This window comes from Chelonoidis abingdonii, chromosome 1, assembly GCF_003597395.2.
Source record: "Chelonoidis abingdonii isolate Lonesome George chromosome 1, CheloAbing_2.0, whole genome shotgun sequence".
In the NCBI taxonomy this organism is placed as follows: Eukaryota; Metazoa; Chordata; order Testudines; family Testudinidae; genus Chelonoidis; species Chelonoidis abingdonii.
The window spans coordinates 151,118,560-151,126,075 of record NC_133769.1 but is presented as its reverse complement, the minus strand read 5'-3'; the positions used below and the strand labels follow the sequence as shown (position 1 = coordinate 151,126,075).

Sequence of the window (7,516 nt, the reverse complement as noted above, 5' to 3'; positions counted from 1 at the left end):
GCTGGGTTCTGCCTAGTGAGCAGCTGGCAGGACCAGGCTCTGACAGAAGTAATGTCCGTGATGCGGGGGAGGGGTTGGACTACAGACTCCAGCCCTGGGATGTGTTTCCTCAGCACCTGGCTCTGTTTCCTCACCTCTGGTGCAGCCCTTTGGGGCATGATCAGCTGCTGAAGGCCGGGAGGCTCTGAGCTAGGATTTTGTATCCCAATAAGCAAAGCTGGGGCTGGGATGGAGGTGGGGTTCGGGTGGTGGTCAGCTGCTCCGTGCGTGCAGGGGCTCTTGGAGCTGCCACTTGCAGGGGGCTGGCAGCAATCCTAGGGAGAGATGGTTAATGCTGGGTCTGCAACATGCCTTCCTGGCATATGTTAGGCTGGGTTGTGCAGAGTTAGCACCAAATGAGGCTCAGAGCAACCCCCAGCCTCTCCCTTGGCTGGGACTGCTCAGAGTCCCTGCCAGCGGCACCGCAGCTGGTGAGGGATTAGGAGGAAAAGTCTCCTCCAGCAGCCGGGTCTCTCATGGAAGGTTGTTTCCCTCCTTCTTGTGGAGTCCACTCCCTCTCTGCTTGCCACTGCCCCTTGCCTGCCAGGAATGACTCACTTCTGACTCCCAGACCCTGCTGACCAGCCATGGCTCCTGCCTGGGCCAGGATGGGAACACCCCATGGGGCAGGGAGTTTCAAACTATGACCGGGGAGAGGATACCTCAGAACCAGCCCCGAGGGCTTTCTCCCTGCTCCTGCGCTCTGCAGGTCACTCCAACTGGGTTCCGGCTCCCAGCCACCGTGCAATGTGGCTTCTGCCCCCTGCCCCTAGAACCCCTCCCTGATTTCCCCCCACCCCTCCCAGCACAGCAATATCTCTCAGCCGTGACTTACAGCAGGGCGGGTGGTCCAAGCCTCCTGCTCTTCTCTGACTTCAATTGTCCATCATGGATCCTAGGAGAGACAGATGGGCCTGGTTATTTAACAGCATGCAGGGCACCAGCCACCGCTTGTATTTCTGTCCTTCAGGGTGCTCCCTGCCCCCAATCCATCTGGGCAGAGGAGGGAAAGGAGCTGGGTGGAGAGTCAGTCCCCAAGATTATTGGGATCATTTTGCCTTTGGCCTCGTGCCCCACGAAGGCCAGGAGAAATGTTTTGCACACAAGCCCCACTGGGAGTTGGCATGAAGCACAGTGTGGCAGAGATGCTGCCCTGGCTCTTTGCCTGCATGCTGGTGGTAGCTGGAGTGGACAGGGCTGGGACTTCCTGTGAATCTCTGCCCTCCCTGTACAGACTGCACAGGGCCCTGGCTGGGGCCAGCACCTCCGTGGTGCGGAAGGGGAAGCAGGGTGAGACCTTTGGGAGGCAAGATCTCTCCCTTGGGCCTACTCCGGCTGCAGGTGCTGGGCTTGCCCAGGGCCAGGACAGAGGAGACCCTCTGGCCACAGAGCCCTCCCGCATCTGGCTGCAAGGAGCCTTGGTTCTCCCTTTGTCTCAGGGAGGTGGGAAGGTGTGTGGGGGGGAGTTGGGTGTGTTTGTGTGTGGGCAGAGGAGGCCAGTCTTCCCCCCCGCCCCTTGGCAGTGTGCTTGTGGCACTGGGCCCCAGACTCATGGGGCAGGGAGGGATAATAGGAAGTAGAGCTCCAGCTCTTTTCTTACCTATCAGCTGCTGGGCAGCTGCTGCTCTCAGGGCACCCTTCCTGCTCAGCTTCCCTGGGCAGTCCTGGAGCTGGGAAGCCAAGAACTCAGTTAGTCCTAAGTTACACATCCTCTCCAGGCTGAGGGGAGCTGCCTGCTATGGAGGTGAGGAACACCTGGCTGTCAGATCCTTCTCCCCCTTGATTCCTCCCATGGGACAGAACTGACCTGTAGAGGAGCCATCCTGAAGGGCAGGGGATGGGGCCGAGTCAGTGAGGGGGCTCCCTGGAGCAGGGAAACCCATCTGTGCCTAGGTCCTCCCACCCCTCTGTCCTGCAGGGCCCACGCCGCAGAACTCACTCACCAGGGTCCTGCAGGCTTCGCTCAGGAAGGTGGGGATGGCGGGGGCTGCCCCCTCGGCCAGCTGGCTCTGCACGAGTGTGCACAGGGGCTGGTAGCCGAGGAAGGGTGCGCAGCGCGGCAATGCCACCCTGCATGCCTGCCGGAGAGGGCGAGAAGGGAGCTGGCTGATCCTCCCTGAGTGCAACGGGCTGCCAACTTGCAGTCTCTGCTCGTTCCCAGACAGGAGCTAGCACACAAGTGAGGGCAGGGCAGCAGCAATGGAGAGCCAGCTGGCCTCAGCAACCTGCTCTTCCCTGAGGCCCTGCTTTGGTTAGGTCACTTGCTAGGGGCCACGGATAGGCCTGGGCTTGGCCACTAAATAGAGCAGGCTGTAAAATGGAGCCACAGGTGCGGAGAGTCTAGCTGGGCAGGGAGGCTGGAGGTAACTGTGGGGAATGGAGGAGGAGAAGGAAACCCCACAGATCTACCCCACAGCTACACTCTGAGAGCTGGCAGAGCTCTGTGTGGGGTGGGGGAAGGCTGGATTACTGGGGGGGGGCGGTCCTGGGTGCCACAGGGCAGCACTGAGGAGATCTGGGGCTTGGAGGGGGCAGTTTGCACCACCCTTACCATGTTGTTATAATGCCCTCAGCCACCCCTGCCCCTATGAGCCCTCAACTGTACTCACCTGCTCACCTGGGGGTCTCTGTCTTATAGGTAGATGAGCAGCACCTCCATGCTCTTCTCCCCCTCAGCTCCAAAGAGGGAGGACTTATTGGAAACAAATTTGCTGAGATGGCCAAAGAGCTCCATGGAGGCCTACCGCAGGCCGCTGTTCTCCTGCAGACAGGGGGCGCAGGGTGGTTAGGGAGGACAGGCTCAGGCCCTCACATGCTTTGGGAATCAGCCTGGCAGCCGCAGAGCCCAGAGAGGTTTCAGCTAGTTCAAATGACAGGACAATTCTCTGCAAACTCCCCTCCTTCCTGCTGGGCCCCAGGGCTGCTGAACAATTGTGGGCCCAGGGCCCAAGAATGATTCTATCCCTGCCTCCCCAGCATAGGAGCTGAGCTGCCCCACAAATCCAGGAATGTGCCTGCATCAGACTCTGAGCCCCCTCCGCGTGAGGGCAGGTCCTGAGCATCTCCCCCTGTGGGGTGCCCTATAGTGCCATGGGGCCTGCCCTGCTTGGTACTTACGTCCTCAAAGAACGTTCTCACCTGCAGGGCCAGTGGGACAGCATCATGATCCTTCAGAGCCCCTTGGGGTCCAGCAGCATCCAGCAGAGCCCTTTCATGGTATCCAGAATGGCGCGGAGTTTTGCACACACCACGGACAAACCTCCCCAGGATCTGGTCTTACTTCTTCCTGACCTGCAGAGAAGGGGTTGGACACCGCTTGGTGAGCAACGCTCTGTCAGCCTGAGTGTAACCACAGTCCAGGCAAGTCAGCCCACAGCCCAGTCTGCTCCACAGGAGCCATGGGCTGGGGACAAGGGGAACCAGGAGCTTTCTACCCAGCCCTCTTTGCCTAGTATCCTGCCATTCCAGACCCACCTTGTCTGGGAACTCGGTCACTGCGTTCCTGAGACCGTGCAGTGCTCTGCCTCGAATGTGGGTGTTGCTGTCCTCTGTCTGCTGCAGTGTGGCCTTCACAACCTACTTCCGCATCGCCTTGGGCTCCTTCTCCATCAGCAGGGGGCTGCCGAGGAACTAAAGGGACGGAAAGGAGCTGTCAGAGAGGGCTGGGCAAGGCCAGTGGGTCCTAGCCCGGCCAGAGCAAGGGGAAGGGAGCATGATGAGGGGCCAGGAGGTGACTTAGTTCCATACCAACTGCTGTTCAGGAGAGGCTGGCTTCAGCTGAGCTTAACAGAAGTGAAATGAGCAGGGCAGAGCGCTCCCTCTGCTTCCAGTGGGGTGCTCCCAAACCCCACCACAGAGCCCCCAGCAGAGGGATTAATTTACAAGCAATACACCACCAGGACCATCTCTCATTGGCTAACCAGCTATTGGCCCCTTGTTCCATCAGTTTCTGGGCCTGGTTAACCCTCCCCCTGGTCCTCCAGACTCACCTCTGCAAACAGGACAGTGCAGGTCATGTGTTCGCCCTTCTGGGTCACAGTGGCCCTGGGAGAGAACAAGAGCTCGCGTTGACTTGTGCATGACAACCCTGCACATGCTGGAATCTGAGCCGGTCCCAGCCACCCACTTCCATCTCTGCCCCACTGGGCTCCAGAGCGAGAATGTGACTCCTGCAGCCTCTGTTCTCACCTGCTAAGGAAAGCAAACCCCTCAGGCTGGGCCTCCTCTAGCAGCTGCCAGCCTCGCTCCTGGTCCATTAGCTCCACAGCTGGCTGACTGCCCTGAGGCACAACACCTACGCCAGGGCCTGCACGGCCATGCTGGGAAGAGAAGGAGGCAGGAGATGGTGATGTGGGGATGCCTGCTCTCTGGGCAGGGTGGCGGGGCAGGACTCCCTTGCTGCAGCATTGAAGGGATCAAGGTGAGAATAGAAGCTGCCCCACTTCTGCTTTTGGTTCTCCCCTCCCCAACTGTGGGGGCAGTGGGGAGTGTCTGCAGATGTGACCTTCACTCTCCTCCAAAGATGTGAAAATTGCCACCCCCAGGAAACTGACCCTGAGGAGAAAAGTACAGTCAGTGCCTCCCTGAATGCCCTGCTGTCCTTAGCCCTGTCCCTCAGGGCCCACTGCAGAAAAGGGGTGAAGTGGCTCAGTGACAGACCGGGTGTGTCCCAAAGCCTTCAAAGCAGACAGTAAATAGAGACAGCAGCCAGCTCCGGCCTGCTCCCCAGCTCTGCTCCCCCTCGCCCCCTCGCCCCCAGCTCATCTGCCTCATCACCCTGCTGAGCTGCCCTCTCTGAGGAGCTCTCTGTCTCTCTGAGTATCCAAGGGGAGCTCTGCCTGCTCCTAAGCATAAGAAACCTGAATGATTTGAACCTTTGGTCCCCCGAAAGCGTCGGAAGTCCCTGGAAAACGAGGGTCCAAGCAGGAAGCTTCCCCCTCCTAGGGGCTAGCACAGACACTTTGTGGGCATTGGGATCCATCAGCCCCACACATTACCTGCACGGACTGGTATCACTGGGCAAGTCCTGCTGGACTCCCGAGAGGTGCTGTGCTGGGGAAAGGCGATGACGAGGAAGCAAGAGGCGAACAGGTCGTCCTCGCGTTCCTCCAGTGTGTCTGCTTGCCCCGGGGCCCCGATCAGCTCCCACAGGCCGCATGTGGTCTGGAAGGGAAAAGATACAGTCAGAAGATTGTGGTCATGTGCAGAATACAGCTGGGAGAGAGGACTGAATGCCAGTGCTGGGAACTTACCACCAGGAGCAGCCAGGCTGGCTGGGGGCAGCTTCTGTCCTGGGTCTGTCTAGCATTAGCCCAGCCCTTCTCTGGGCTGTAATCCAGTACCTCCCTGGTCAGGATGAGGTCTGCGCCTAGGAATCTCCAGATGGCCTTGATGTGGCTGTGACGGACAGAGGGACGGCAGGTAAGGAATTAAAACACAGGATGGGCCCAGTTGCTGCACACTGGGGATGATGCCCTCTGAGGGGTGATGGGCCAGAAGCAGCAGGTTGAGCCTGCTGGTGGCTGACCTCAAGGCCTTTCAGGCACTGGCCAGTCCTAAGGGGTTCATAGCCTCCTGCCTGGGCACTGCCAGGAGGCACTGTGTCATAGCAAGGGGAGGGATAGCTCAGTTGTTTGAGCATTGGCCTGCTAAACCCAGCGTTTGTGAGTTCATTCCTTGAGGGGGCCATTTGGGGTACTGGGGTAAAAATATGGGGATTGGTGCTTCTTTGAGCAGGGGGTTGGACTAGGTGAGTTCCTGGGGTCCCTTCCAACCCCAGTATTGTATGGGTGGAGGTGGCTAGACTCCCTTCTCCTGGCTTGGGGGGACTTGCTGCTTTCTCCTGATGAAAGGCTGGGGTTAGAGTCCCCTTGGGGGAGAGCAGTGGCTCTGGGGTGGGGGCTGGTGTGAAGAGGTGGGGGTTCAGGAAGAAGAAGGCTCCAGTTTTGGCCATGCCATGGCTCTGGGGTGGAGAGTTTGGAGAAGGCTATAAAATGGGCTCTGTGCTTGTTGGCTGGCTCTGGGCAGGATCCAGGAAAGGCGCTGACTGGCCTGAGGAAACCTGGGAGTGCTGGTGAATTGGAGAAGACCAGCCTCCAGGGGTGGGATGAGGCACCTAAAAGTGTGCAGTGATGGGAAAGATACCAGCCTGGGATTCTGAGGCGGGAGAGGCCATTTCACAGCTGGGGAGGGACATGCTCAGTGTAGGGGTGTCTAGTGGGGGGTGATGCAGGTAGGCTGGCCCCTCTCCTGACTCTGCTTGGGGGGAGGCCATGCTGACAGTGGGGATGACCCTGCTCACATGGGGTCTCTCCTGATCTGTGTTGTGATGGAGGGGGCCTGGAAGACTTCCTGGCCTCCAGCCAGCCAAGCCATTACACAGCTGAACCAGGAGGGCTTAGCACAGAAGGAAGTGGGGGAGGGTGGCAGCTGTGTTAGGAATAGCTGAGCTGAGCAGGCTCAGAAACAAGTCAATGATCACATGGCTTGGCAAAGGCCATGGATGAACTCTCCTAGTGAGTGACTGAGCCGAGGGGGGTTCTGGGTTCACTACCTTGAAACCCCCACCCCGATCCAGCTCCATAGCACTAAGGGTCCCAATCCTGCTGCCCAGTGACACCCCACCCCCCAGATATCCTGGCTGTACCTCCCCTTGTGACAGCACACCTGGGCTGCTTCTGCACCAGAGTGGGATCTAAGCATTTGGGACGCATTTCCATCCTCTGCATCAATCCGTGTCCACTGGACAAAGAGTCAGTGGAAACGGGGGACCCACTCTGTTCCCCCAGCTGGGGGATGGGTCTGGAGACATTTCCCAGGAAGTGAGCCGGTCAAGCCAGACTCCTGCGATCAAAGCCTGCAAATAATTAAAGGGCTGTGCCCAGCAGCCACCCTGCAGACAGGGCATGGATGGGTCCCATTGATCGATGATGAGAACGGATGTTTCCCCTCCACATCCTCCCTCGTGCCCCAGAAATTCTAGGCCTGGGGCAAGATGGAGATGCCCGAGATGTCAGCATGGTGCCTCCAATGCCCAGCCATTACTTGGCCCTGTAACTCTGATTCCTGCTTTCTCAGCACCGCCTCCATGAAGCTCGCCAGCAGCTCTCCAGCTGGTCAGCACATTCCCCCTTCTCCAGCAGGTCCAACAGCAGAGTGAAGCTGAAGGGCATGAGGTCATGTGATGGCAGGTGCTTCACAATGAGCTGCAGGGAAAGGCACAGGCTGCGTGTGAGCAGCAAACAGGTCTGGGGAGGTGGGTTTGCTTTTCGGGGAATGGGGACAAAGGCACTGACAGCCTGTGCCCCAGCGCTATGTGAGTGGGCATTGGAGCCCATACCCAGGAATTTCCATCTGCCGCCTCCTCATTGAGGGAAAGAGACAGTTAGCCGCCCACTTTCCTATGTGTGTGTCTGGTCTCTCCAGCGACAGTCTCTTACTTACATAGCAACATGGGCCGGGTTCTCTCTGCAACTGG

At 58.8% G+C, this 7,516-nt stretch overlaps 1 pseudogene; it reads right to left on the bottom strand.

Annotated features, from left to right (window-relative positions):
* Window positions 1–914: 914 nt before the first annotated feature.
* Window positions 915–3,627, bottom strand: LOC142046383 (protein maestro-like; annotated as a pseudogene).
* Window positions 3,628–7,516: the final 3,889 nt, after the last annotated feature.